The sequence below is a fragment of the Chiloscyllium punctatum genome, chromosome 27 (genome assembly GCF_047496795.1).
Source record: "Chiloscyllium punctatum isolate Juve2018m chromosome 27, sChiPun1.3, whole genome shotgun sequence".
Lineage (NCBI taxonomy): Eukaryota > Metazoa > Chordata > Chondrichthyes > Orectolobiformes > Hemiscylliidae > Chiloscyllium > Chiloscyllium punctatum.
Genome location: NC_092765.1, coordinates 71,623,976 through 71,636,712, shown reverse-complemented (window position 1 = coordinate 71,636,712; position 12,737 = coordinate 71,623,976). Strand labels below are relative to the sequence as shown.

At 44.7% G+C, this 12,737-nt stretch overlaps 1 long non-coding RNA gene across 4 annotated transcripts in view; it reads right to left on the bottom strand.

Annotated features, from left to right (window-relative positions):
• The window catches only part of LOC140453316 (uncharacterized), a 40,685-nt gene extending 28,192 nt beyond the window's left edge, over positions 1 to 12,493 (bottom strand). For 2 of the 4 annotated variants that reach the window (XR_011952352.1, XR_011952351.1), the window contains exons 1-2: positions 12,440 to 12,493; positions 11,292 to 11,385 (exon numbers count right to left, since the gene is read on the bottom strand). This is a non-coding gene — a long non-coding RNA (uncharacterized lncRNA). Of the gene's footprint in view, positions 1 to 5,794; positions 5,811 to 7,232; positions 7,383 to 11,291; positions 11,386 to 12,439 lie in introns of those variants that run through there. The other 2 variants (XR_011952353.1, XR_011952350.1) reach the window with 2 other exon arrangements.
• Between the last annotated feature and the right edge of the window lie 244 nt (positions 12,494 to 12,737).

Sequence of the window (12,737 nt, the reverse complement as noted above, 5' to 3'; positions counted from 1 at the left end):
AGTGGCAGTGGTGGAAATGGTGGCTCATGATCTACATTGTGCCTGCAAAAAAGACCCTGAGCTTCCAGTTGCCTGCTCTTTAACACACAAGACTGTTCCCTGTCCAACATCACTGTCTCATGCTTACTGCGGTGTTCCTGTGAAGCTTGATGCAAGCTGGAAGAACACTTCAGAACATACCAAATGGCTTCCTATTTCAAGGGCTGCAATTTCCCCTCACATGTGGTCAACAATGCCCTCCAGTGTATCTCCTCCACTTCCCACACCACTGCCCTTGAACCCCACCCCTCCAAATGCAAAAAAGATGGAATCCCACCATCCTCACCTACCACCCATAAAAAAACGCATCATCTTTTCTCTTTCCACCATCAGATCCAACCACCTGAGATATATTTCCCTCCCCACTCCTTTCAGCATTCCACAGAGATCATACCTTCTGTGACTTCCACGTTAGATTCACGGTCCCCACCAACCCACCCTCCACTCCAGGCACCTTCGCTTGCCACTGCAAGAGGTGGAAAATCTGTGCCCACACCTTCTCCTTACCTCCATCCAAGGCACCACTGGATTCTCCTACATCCAGCAGAGATTTCCCTGCCCACACAAACACCTCACCTATTGTGTCCTTTGCTCTCAGGACACCAAATTGTGGAATATTTCATGGAACATTTCTGGGACACATGCACCAACCAATCCCACCGCCCTGCAGCTGACCACTTCGGCTACCCCCCACCCCCTCCGTCACCACCCTGCCAAGGACATGCAAGTCCTCCATCCCAAATCCGAGCCACCCGACACCTGGAGGAAGAACACTTCATCTTCCACCTTGGGAACTTTCAGCCACACGGCATCAAGGTTTCCTCATCTCCCATCCCCCAACCTATCTCAGATTCAACCCTCAAACACAGCACTGGCCTCTTGAACAGTCCCACCTGTCCATCTTCCTTTCCAATTGTCCATTCCACCCTCTCACCACGACCCTCGATTTACAACCACCTATTGCCACCCTAGCTCCCTTCCCTCCAACCCCAAACACCCCTCCCTATTTATCTCTCAGCGATATTCCACCACCCACATTTCTGATGAAGTGCTGACATGCCCAATACGTTACTTCTCCTGCTCCTTGGATGCTGCCTGACCTGCTGTGCTTTTCCAGCGCCACACTTGAACACAAACCGGAAGAACAACACCTCATCTCCCACTCGGGAACCCTGCAATCCTCTGGCTTCAACATAAAATTCAATAATTTTAGGTCCTGAACTCTCCCAAGTCCTAGTGTCTTTCCCCCCACCCCACATACCAGGCCTTGTTATTACGTAGCCTGCCATTATACACTACCTATGGTGAGCCACGATCAGTCCCCATAAAAAGGTATTCACCCTCCCCCCGTCAGATCGTTATCCACTCCTTTGTCTAACTGCTCTTATCTCTCTCTTTGTTCTCTATCCCCACTTATCATTTACTCCTTAACCCCTACCTTCTGCATAAAAACAGACTTTTTTTTCTCAGTAACATCAGTTCCTGAGGAAGCGTCATTGGATCGAAAATGCGAACTGATTTCTTTTCACAGATGCTGACAGATCTGCTGAGCATTTCCAGTACCTTCTGGCTGTTGTGCGTGATTTACAGCATCCGAAGTTCTTTAGGTTCTAATTTACCCAGAGTATCTAATTCAGGTCCAGCAGACTGAATCAGTGTTTATCAACCTTCCCAGTCCACACGAACTCCATCTCTCTCCCAGTATCACGCTGTCTCTCCCACTCCTTCACATTCAGTCCCCCCTCACAGTGACACTGCGCCTGCAAAGCTGATGGTCATGTGTTGGCCTGCTGGACCCACCCCTCATTCACTCCCATTGGCTGTAGGATCATGCCAACTCTCCTACTGGTTTGAAGCTGCGTCAATCAGCCAGGCCCCATTGTGACATGAGTGGTGGGATCCTCCCAGGTGCATCACAGGCTGAGGGGTGACCTCAGACATTTATAAAACCATGAGGGGCATGGGTAGATAAATAGACAAGGTCATTTCCCTGGTTTGGGGGAGTCCAGAATGAGAGGGCATAGGTTTAAGATGAGAGGGGAAGAATTTAAAATTGATCTGAGGGGCAATATTTTTTCCCCACTGATGCTGGTGCGTGTTGGGAATTTTCTGTCAGGAAGTGGAGGATGTTGGTACAATTAAACCATTTGGCATCTGGATGGGTATATGAATAGGAAGGTTGTAGAGTGATATGTGCTAAGTGTTGGCAAGTGGGTCTAGATTAGGTTGGGATATCTGGTCAGCATGGGCCAGTTTAACCAAAGGGTTTATTTTCATGCTGCACATCTCTATGGCTCTGCCCTGTGATGAGCTTCATCATTCACAGTGAATGGGTCAGCATCACGGAGCACAGGGACTGGAGTCTATTCCGCCCATTGGGGCTGTACTCTCTCCCTCTGGAGATGGTGCCAGTCAGTCCCACCCCACCTCCCATTTGGACATAGCCCTCCAAATCCTTCCTTAAAAATGTTAAATTTCAAATTTGTTTTGACAATAACTACTGAATCTGCATCCAGCTGTCGGTAAAACTGTTCCAAATGCTCAGAAATTAGTGAGTAAAATAATCTTCACATTTTTCCTCTGCATTATTTGCCAGTTACATGAAAATAGTTACTAAAATTTGTGACGTTAAAAATTTCTCACTCTGTCTCTCTGTAAATGAAATACCCTGGAAACAAATCAACTCCTGGTTGAAATCACTGCTTAACCTTCTCAGCTCCAAGGAGAATTGTCTGGCCTTCTGCTAACTCTCCATAAAAGAGAAAACTATCTTAATTTTAATTGATTAGTGCCATAGAGATGTACAGCACAGAAATAGACCCTGCAGTCCAACTTGTCCATGCCGACCAGATATCCTAAATTAATCTCGGCCCATATGCCAGCACTTGGCCCATAGCCTTCTAAACCTTTCCCAATCACATATCCAGTGAGATGCCTTTTCAATGTTGTAACTGTACCGGCCTCCACACTTTCTCTGGCAGCTCATTCCATACACATACTACGTTCAGCTTGAAACTTTGCCTCTAATATCCCTTTTCAATCTTTTCCCTCATGCCTGTGCTTTCTAGTTTTGGACTCACCTAAACAGGAATAAGACCCTGGCTGTTTACACTATCCATGCCCCTAACAATTTTATCAACCTCTATGGTCACCTCTCAGCATCCGATTCTCCAGTGAAAACAGCCCAGTCTATTCAGCCTCTCCCTATAGCTCAATCCCTCAACGCTGGCAACACCTTTGCATCTTTTCTGAATCCTTTCAAGTTTCACAATATCATTCCAATAGCGGGGAGACTAGGACTGAAAGCAGAATTCCAGAAGTGGCTGAATGAATGTCCTGTACAGCCGCAAAATGACGTCACAACTCCTGAACTCAATGCACAGACCAATAAAGGCAAGTACACCAAACACTTGCTTCACTACCCTGCCTATCTATGATTCCACTTTCAAGGAATTATGAACCTGCACTCCAAGATCTCTTTGTTCAGCAACACTCCCCAGGACCTTCCCATTAAGTGTAGACGTCCTGCCCTGATTTGCTTTTCCAAAATGCAGAACCTCACATATATCTAAATTAAACTTCATCTGCCACTCCTCAGCCCATTTGATCGGAGTCTCATTGTACTCTCGGGTAACTTTGCTATCCATTGCACTTCCAATTTTGGTGTCTATTGTAAACCTACTAACCATAGCTCCTATATTCACATAGAAATCATTTATATAAATGGCAAAAAGCAGTGGACCCAGCACCCAACCTGACAGCATATTTTTCATGACAGGCTTCGAGTCCAAAAAGCACCCTCCACTTTGACACTGACTGCTCAGCAAGGTTAGAGCTCATGGCATACAGGGAGATCTAACCATTTGGATACAGAACTGGCTCAAAGGCAGAAGACAGAGGGTGGTGATGGGGGTCGCTTTTCAGACTAGAGGCCTGTGACTAGTGGAGTGTTACAACGATCGCCTTTCGTCATTTATATCAATGACTTAGAACATAGGAGGTATTGTTAGTGAGTTGACACCAAAACTGGAGGTGTAGTGGACAGTGAAAAAGATTACCTCAGAGTACAATGGGATCTCGGTCAGATGGGTGAATGGCTGAGGAGTGGCATTTTGGGAAAACAAATCTTAGCAGGACTTATATACTTAATGGTAAGGTCCTGAGGAGTGTTACTGAACAAAGAGACCTTGGAGTGCAGGTAGATAGGATAGTGAAGGCGGCATTTGGTATGCTTGCCTTTATCGGATAAAGTATTGAGTACAGGAGATATGAGATCATGTTGCAGCTGTACAGGACATTGGTTAGGCCACTTTTGGAACGTTGCGTACAAATCTGGTCTCCCTCCTATTGGAAGGATGTTGTGAAACTTGAAAGGGTTCTGAATAGATTTACAAGAATGTTGCCAGGGTTGGAGGATTTGAGCTAGGCTGGGGGTTGAATAGAGGTTGAATAGACTGGGGCTGTTTTCCCTACAGCGTCGGAGGCTGAGAGGTGATCTTATCTATGTATATAAAAACATGAGGTGCAAGGATAGGGTAAATAGACAAAGTCTTTTCCCTGGCGTGGGGGATCCCAGCACTAGAGGGCATAGGTTTATGGTAGGAGGGGAAAGACTTTAAAGAGACTTGAGAGACAACGTTTTCACACAGAGGGTGGTACGTGTATGGAATGAGCTGCCAGAGGAAGTGGTAGAGGCCATTACGATTGCAACATTTAAAAGGCATCTTCATGTGTATATGAATAGGAAGGATATGGGCCGGGTGTTGACAGGTGGGACCAGATTGCATTGGGATATCTGATCAGCATGTACTGGTTGGACCGACGGGTCTCTGTTTCTGTGCAGTCCATCTATAATTCTTTGAACTTCCAGCCAATTCCGTATTCAAACAGTTAGTTCCGCCAGAATTCTATGGTGTTGAACCTGCTAACCAGTGTGTTATGTGAAACCTTGTGTCTTTCTCAAGTCCAAGTTCCTGATTTCAATGCCCAAAGCCATTCTGACTCTCCCTAATCATTTCTTGCCTTTCCAATGACTTGCAAATCCTGTCCCGGAGAATCCCTTCCAACAACTTCTCTGCCACTGACTTCAGGCTCACCGGTCTATAGTTCCCTGACTTTTCCTTACCACCTTTCTCAAATAATGGCACCCATCTTTCAGTACCTCACCTGTGGCGATCAATGATACAAATATCGCAGCGAGGGGCCCAGCAAAAGCTTTCCTATTTACCCACAAGTTTCTGGGATACACCTGATCAGATTCACCGATTTATCCACCTTTATGCATTTTAAGACATCCAGTACCACCTCCTCTGTAATATGTACACTTGCCAAGTTATCACTATTTATTTCTCCAACTTCTCTCACTTTCATATCCCCTTTCAGTAAAAATTTACATGAAATACTTACAGAATCTCTCCCACCTCCTGCTATCCCATATACATTCATGTTGATCTTTGAGGGTCGCTATTCTCTGCCTAGTTATTCTTTTGTCTTTAGTGTATTTGTAGAATCTCTTTGGATTCTCCTTAAACCTATTTCCCAAAGCTATCTCATGTCCCCTTTTTTGCCTCCTGGTTTTCCGCAAGTATACTCCTACTTCCCTTATATTCCTCTAGGGATTCACACAAACACAGTGGGGTCTGTACCTGCCATATCCTTCCTTCATTTTCTTGACCAGAGCCTCAATTTTGCAGGTCATGCAGCATTCTCGAAGCCTCCCAGCCTTGGCCTTAACGGGAACATACTATCTGCGTGCTCTCATTGTCGCAGGCCTATGGAGGCAATGGCAGATAAGGACAGAGAAACAATCATTATCAGTAAAGAGGTAGTGTTGGGAAAACTAACAACTCATCCTTATCTCTATAATCCCTCTCTAGCCTCAGAACTACCACTATCTCTGGGATCAAAAACATCTCAAAATCTCTGCAACATCCTCCAACCTTTAATCTCGTCCAGTCTCAACACACTTTCTATCTTTAATCTTGTCCACCCTCTCAAATCTCTGTGATGTGCCTTTCTTTAATTCCAACCTTCAGGATAGCCCATTTTTATTTCAGATTCCTGCACCCAGAGCCCCACAATGTCCCGCTTAACCTCTGTCACATTTTCCTCAAAAAAACATTAATCAATCACGTATCATCTATTCTAATATCACCTTCTCTGACCTGGTTTCTATAGTGGCTTGTCATATTCCTATATTATGCGTCTGTGGTCTACATGACAGAAAACGGCTTTGTGGTCCATTGGGTTTATGCTGCAAAGAAATCTCCCAGCTAACTATTTAATCCCATTTTCCAGCACAGAGCACATAGACCTGTCAGCCTTGGCCTTGCAAGTATGTTCCGAAATAGAATTTAAATGCCTTCGGGATTTCTGTCTCTCACTCACTTCCAGACAGTGAGGTTTAGCGCAACTGTTGCTCTATGCTATCACCCACAGGGTTCAGGGCAGCTAGGTCTGGGCGAACCACAGATCGCCCACACATTGTGAAGGATGGCAGGCTCCCTGAGACAGGGCACAGGAGATTTACCAAGATGGTTCAAGGAATGGGGGATTTTATTTGCAGAATTTGTGGGGTTTTTTTAACATTAATTGTTCACGTGACATGTGTGTTGCTCATATACATCAAGAATAACCATCCGCAATTAATGGACTTTCCTTTTCAACCTCTCCCCTTGCCTGTGCTGTGGTAATATTCAGGTTAACCACTACTAGACATCTCTCTCTAATGAGCTCTAATGTGCTCTCTAATGAGCACAGTAGGACAATGCTGACTTGATCTTTTACACAGTGATGCCACTGTGCCTCGAGGGTGGGGAAAGGGAATGCTGAAGGTGGTGGATGTGAAACCACTCAGGTACAGTACTTTAGCCTGGAGGATGTTCGCTTTCTTTAATATTGTTGTGGGGGGGGGGGGGGGCGGGGGGGGGGGCGAGGGGGTGCACTGATGCAGGCAAGTGGAGAATGTTCCAATACAATCCTGATGTGAACCTTAGAGAGAGCAAACAGACATTGGGGAATCAGCGGTTTGGAAAAACTGAGTGTGCTCTCCTTGTAGCAAAGGAAATTTGGGGAGCTGTGACAAAGCGGTTTACAACAGTTACATATTATAATAAATCTTAGACCCTTCAGCTCATTATACAATGATTACCGGACACATGTTGAAGATTTGGGAAGATCTATTGAGAGGATGGTTTGATTCAAAGGAGAACTTTTATTCAGCAAATGGTATTGATCTGGAACACAATACTCTCACACAATACGAATATCCAGGGCCTGATGTATTGAGTAATTCTGTCAGAGTTTGGCGTTACAATGACTGAGATTACCATCTGAATATCTGCCTGTAATACAAGTTTATAAAATCCGTCACTGTCAGTTCAAGTTAGAAACTCATACAATCCCCTCCTCCTGGCCCAGGAGGACTGTACACATTACCCCTGGTGGAGGTTAGCAGGACATTCAAGGACAGATCTATGTGGGTTTCTATGAGTTTCCACCTTGGGACTTCATGTGACTGAACATGGGACAGCATGTACCAAGATTCAGTGAGATATGGAGAGCAGGATTTGCTTCCTTTTCTTTCCTTCCATTCTGCCGCTGTGCCTCCCCAATAAGACATGGGGTGTGAAAGGCTCATGCAGTTTGATGGGCAAGTTGTCTCCATTCTGACCAATGGGCAGCAAGCTCCTCCCAGTCATGAAACAGAGTATCCCTGAAAGATAGCAACTGTGCATGCTTCCCACTGCCCAGTGCTCACAGGACATGTTTCGAATAATGAGGGGGGAAATCTCCTAGAAAAGGCATAACAGGAACGTTCCAAAAGGTTATAAAGAGTTTACAGAGAGATATTCACAGGAAACGTGGGCAACAAGTTGGCAAATAGAGTATAACTTGGGATAAACTGTAGAAAGCTGCACCACAAAGGGACTGGGGGAAAATGAGCAGGAAACACAGAAAGAGAGCACACAGTTACAACATGGAATCAGGAAAGGGAATGGAATGCGGTCCATTATTTCAAAGAGTTTGGAATAGATATCTTAGGGCAACTAAACAAATGGCGAGTGAGACCACATCTGGAGTAACGTGAACAGATTTGGTCGCTTTAGTTCATGAAATAGAGCAGTTTATTGGAGGTATTTCAGAGAAGTTCCATTGGGATGATCCCTGTTTTGAAGGGATTATCCTGTAAGCAAAGGCTGAATAAGTTGGGAATATACTCACTGGACTTTGGAAGAATGAGAGGTGATCTCTTTGAAACATACCGGATTCTGTCAAGGTTTGACAGGGTAAATATGGAGAGGATGTGTCCCACTACGGGTGAGTCTTGAACCAGATTCTGGGCCAGTCGCGGAATGAAGGGTGCTGTTTCAGATTTGTCAAGTTAAAGGCAACACCGACGCAGGTAAGGGGTTTCAGTAGCAATGGAGCTAGGGTGAGAAGGAGACAAGCAACGTTTTCGAGATTGGAATTCCTGGTGTTTGTGATTGTGTAGATGTCTGATCAGGAGGTCACCTTGGGGTCAGATATGAAAGCAATATTGTGAAGAATGTAGTTCTGCCTCAGACACTTCCCAGTGAGAGGGAGGGACACAGCAGTAAGGGAAATGAATTTGGAATAGGAAGTGAAGGCAATGGGTTTAACAATTACAGTGTTTCATTGGAGGGAATTGCAGCTAATCGAAGCGTGGTAAGCAGTTTGATAACTGAGTAATAGTGGAGTAATGAAGAGGGATGATGGGGAGGGAGAGCTGGGCATTGTCAGTGTACATGTGAAACCTAACACGGTGCTTTTGGGCGATGTTACCTCCTGGCAGTATGTAGGTGAGAAACAGGACGGACCAAGGATAGATCCTGGAGGGACACCAAATACAATGAATTCAGAAAGGAAAGGAAGAGTGGAGATGGAGCAGGAGTTTCCAATGATGGTGAGGTCAAATATTAGGTTTTAGCAGAATGGGAGAGAAGGACATAACCAGAAAAGATAGACAGACAGATCATGGAACAATATCTGTGAATTGCAAGGTGGGGGGGGGGGGTAGTGGAGGGAGGGAGGGTAGTGACAAGCAGGAGGATGAGACAGAGATTTGGAATGTCCATGATTTAGCTACACTAGGGTAAATGGTCAAGATGACCTCGAATAAGGCTTGACAAGGGACTCGAGGAAATGCAAGTTTAGGACTAAAATGAGGAGCACCCTTGTGAGGCAGTGTGGCTAGTGGAGAGGGAGAAAAGAAGCAGAGGCAGCTGATTGGATTGTCTCAATGTTATTGACAGAGAAACTCCATGTGCTCCTCACTCTTGTTGTTGGAGGGGAGGATGGAGGAGACAGGATAATGGACAGTGTTTTTATTTCCAAAATAATAAACAAAACCTGTGATAGTGATTCTAAAAATAAGTGAACAAACCTGACATATTTATCATTTATCAAGAATATTAAAATATACAACTGAAGTTCAGGTTTGGATCCCAAATCGGTAGAGGGTGGCTCTGAATTCAAGAAAAAAATAAATGGAATGAAGAATCTACTGTTTGCCATGGAACTATTGGGGATGTTTTTCTGCCATTGACAATGTCCTTGAGGGAAACAAACCCGACAGTGGCCCATCAAGTCACTCATTGTATTAATCACTGCACAGTCTCAACAAAGGAATTAAACATGGATGGACCACATTACATCTACCAATGCACGAGCAAATACAACCACACAATCAGCCCTCTTGCCCCTGCAACTTCTGCCTCACTATGGGCCAACAACAGCAGCAGAACTGTACTCCAGCCCAATCTGAAATCTCATGGCCTGATATCCCCTACTTATCCATTAACATCAAGCCAGGGGAATCAACCCTGGTTCAATGGTGAATGCAGGAGGGCATGCCAGGAGCAGTAAGAGGCATACCTAAAAATGAGGTGCCAACCTGGTGCAGCTACCTAACCTGCATGCCAAACAGTAACACCAAATAGAACTAAGTGATCCCATAACCAACAGATTAGATCGGAGTTCTGCCACACCAAGAATAGTGATGGACAATTAAACAACTCACTGCAGGAAGCATCACAGATATCCCCACCCTTACCGATGCAGGGGTCTCACACATTCATGCAACAGATAAGAGGACAGCATTAGCAGCGATTTTCAGCCAGCAGTGCCAAGTAGATGAGCCTTCTCCATTGGTCCCTGACATCACAGATATGAATCGACTTGGTTTAAAACTCATCCATTTCTTGATCTGATTTGAAATAAGTAGTGTAAAGGTATGGGCCCTGCCAATATTCTGGCAATAATACTGTTGGCTGTGCTCCAGAACCTGCTGCCCAACAAGAAAAGTACTGTTCCAGCACTGGCACCTACTGACTTTGTGGAACATTGCTCAGGGATGTTCCAACACAAAAACACAGGGCAGATCCAACTCAGCCAATTCCCCTCTATCAGTCCACACTCGCTCAGCAGTGAAGTGATGGAAGGTGTCATCAACAGTGCTGTCAAGCAATAGCTCAGCGATGCCCATTTTGGGTTCTGCCAGGGCCACTCAGTTCCTGAGCTTGTTACAGACTTGATTCACAAACTGACAAACAGCTGAATGAGGTGAGGATGATAGGCCAGACCCCCTCCAAGACCACTAATTCGACTTCAGTGATATCACCTGACCTCACCACAGTCTCAGCTCATTTGCTGAAACTCTCATTCATTCCTTTTGTTAACACTAGATTTCATTGTCTAAACCCACTCCTGGCCAGCATCCCACATTCACCCTCCCAATAATCTCTAGAATATTGAAAACTCTACTGCCGAAGTGCTCACTTGTACCAAAACTTGCTGATCAATCAAAAGACTCCCATTTGTAAGCAACAACAATTTACTTTCGCACCTTTGAATTAATTCCTGGCTGTAATCATTCCTATCTCCCTGCACCACACACCCTTTCATATCTCAATAATATCTCGTTTTAGTTCAGACTCTCAATGATGTGTTTATTTTTGAGTTCACCTGTGTGACTGTTTCTATAGACTCCCAGCGAACATGTTCTGGAATCCCCACTCTAACCCTCTAAGATCTACTTTCTTCCTTTAAGGCATTCTTGAAAAAACTGCTTATTTGGCAATGGTTTTGGTCACTGGACACAATATTCTCCATCTGTAGCCTTATGTCAAAACTTCTCAATAATATTTTTGTGAAATTAAAACCATGATGATTTGTACAGATATCGTCGACTCTTCAATATCACTGAGTGAATAATCTGTAATGTCTCTTACCCAACCACCTTCACCATACAAACTGCAGCAGTACAAGGAAGTCAAACATCACCCTCTCCACAGGCAACAAGGCTTTGGCGTTGATCACTGGCTTCTGTGGAAGGAGAAATACACAGTTGATGTTTCAAGGAGTGCAATATTAATTACAGGGAATGAAAATGGTGCAGAATTTGACTGTCAGAAAATTGAAGGAAAATGCACTCGCTTCTTGGAAAAAAGAATTCTTGACTGTCAAAGATATTGTGGAAAAAATAAACTGATAATGGAACATCATACGGTCAAGAGCCAGGCAGCAGTGGACAATTCATTTACATTCCTGAAGAATGGCTTATGCCCGAAACGTTGATCCGCCTGCTCCTCGGATGCTGCCTGGCCTGCTGTGTTTTTCCAGCTCTACATTTTTCAAGTCATTTACAAAGCAGCTGTGAAAGTAATAGTAAAATACTATACAGAGCAAAAATATACCCATGAGAGACTGAGGAAGCTAGATAATGAACAAGTGGACATCAGAGAACCCAGAGGTGAACCAGAGCAGAGTTCACTTTTATGATCCCACAGTCAAAGATATCTATCACAGAAACAGACTTCTTCGGTCCAACCTATGCCAACCAGATATCCTAACCTAATCTACCTAAAATAAATCCTATCTGCCACTCCTCAACCCATTGGCCCATCTGATCAATATCCCACTGTACTCTGAGATAACCTTCTTCATTGTCCACAATACCTCCAATTTTGGTGTCACCTGCAAACTTACTAACTATACGGCCTCTATTCACATCCAAATCATTTTAATGAATGACGAAACAAATCCAGAAAAAAACACATTTCTCTGGGTTTGAATATGCTCTGTGTAAATCCTGCCCTATGACTCTTTTTACCAGGGACGGCTGTACATACATCCATCTGAATTTTTCCCCCTACAAAGCTGGCGGCCGCGCACGTGTCCAGTGAATCATTGTCCCGAATAAAGATGGCGGCGCTCACTTGGGCCGATTACTCAACGAGGCATCTTCCCATTTGCTGCAAAAACGGAACTGTAAGTTTCAAATTTGTATTTTCCAATGTGCAGCAAATGATTGTAAAACCTCTCAGACCATACCAACACCATTTCCCTCCCGCTTCCTGCTGTTTATTTCTTTCCTTACCGACAGCACTCCGCGCGCACACATTCCGAACATCCGCACACACCACAAGTATGATCACATGGTATAGTCCAGTCCCACCCTTATTCACTGATTGGCCGGAGAACCAACTGCCCCGCCAAGTCCTCCAGCTCCGCCCCTGCCTAGGCATTGGTCCGCCGCTGACATCAATGACTACTTCGGTCCAACCTGTCGATGTTAACCAGATATCCTAACCTAATCTATCTAAATTAAATCCTGTCTGCCACTCCTCAGCCCATTGGCCCATCTGATCAATATCCCACTGTACTCTGAGATAACC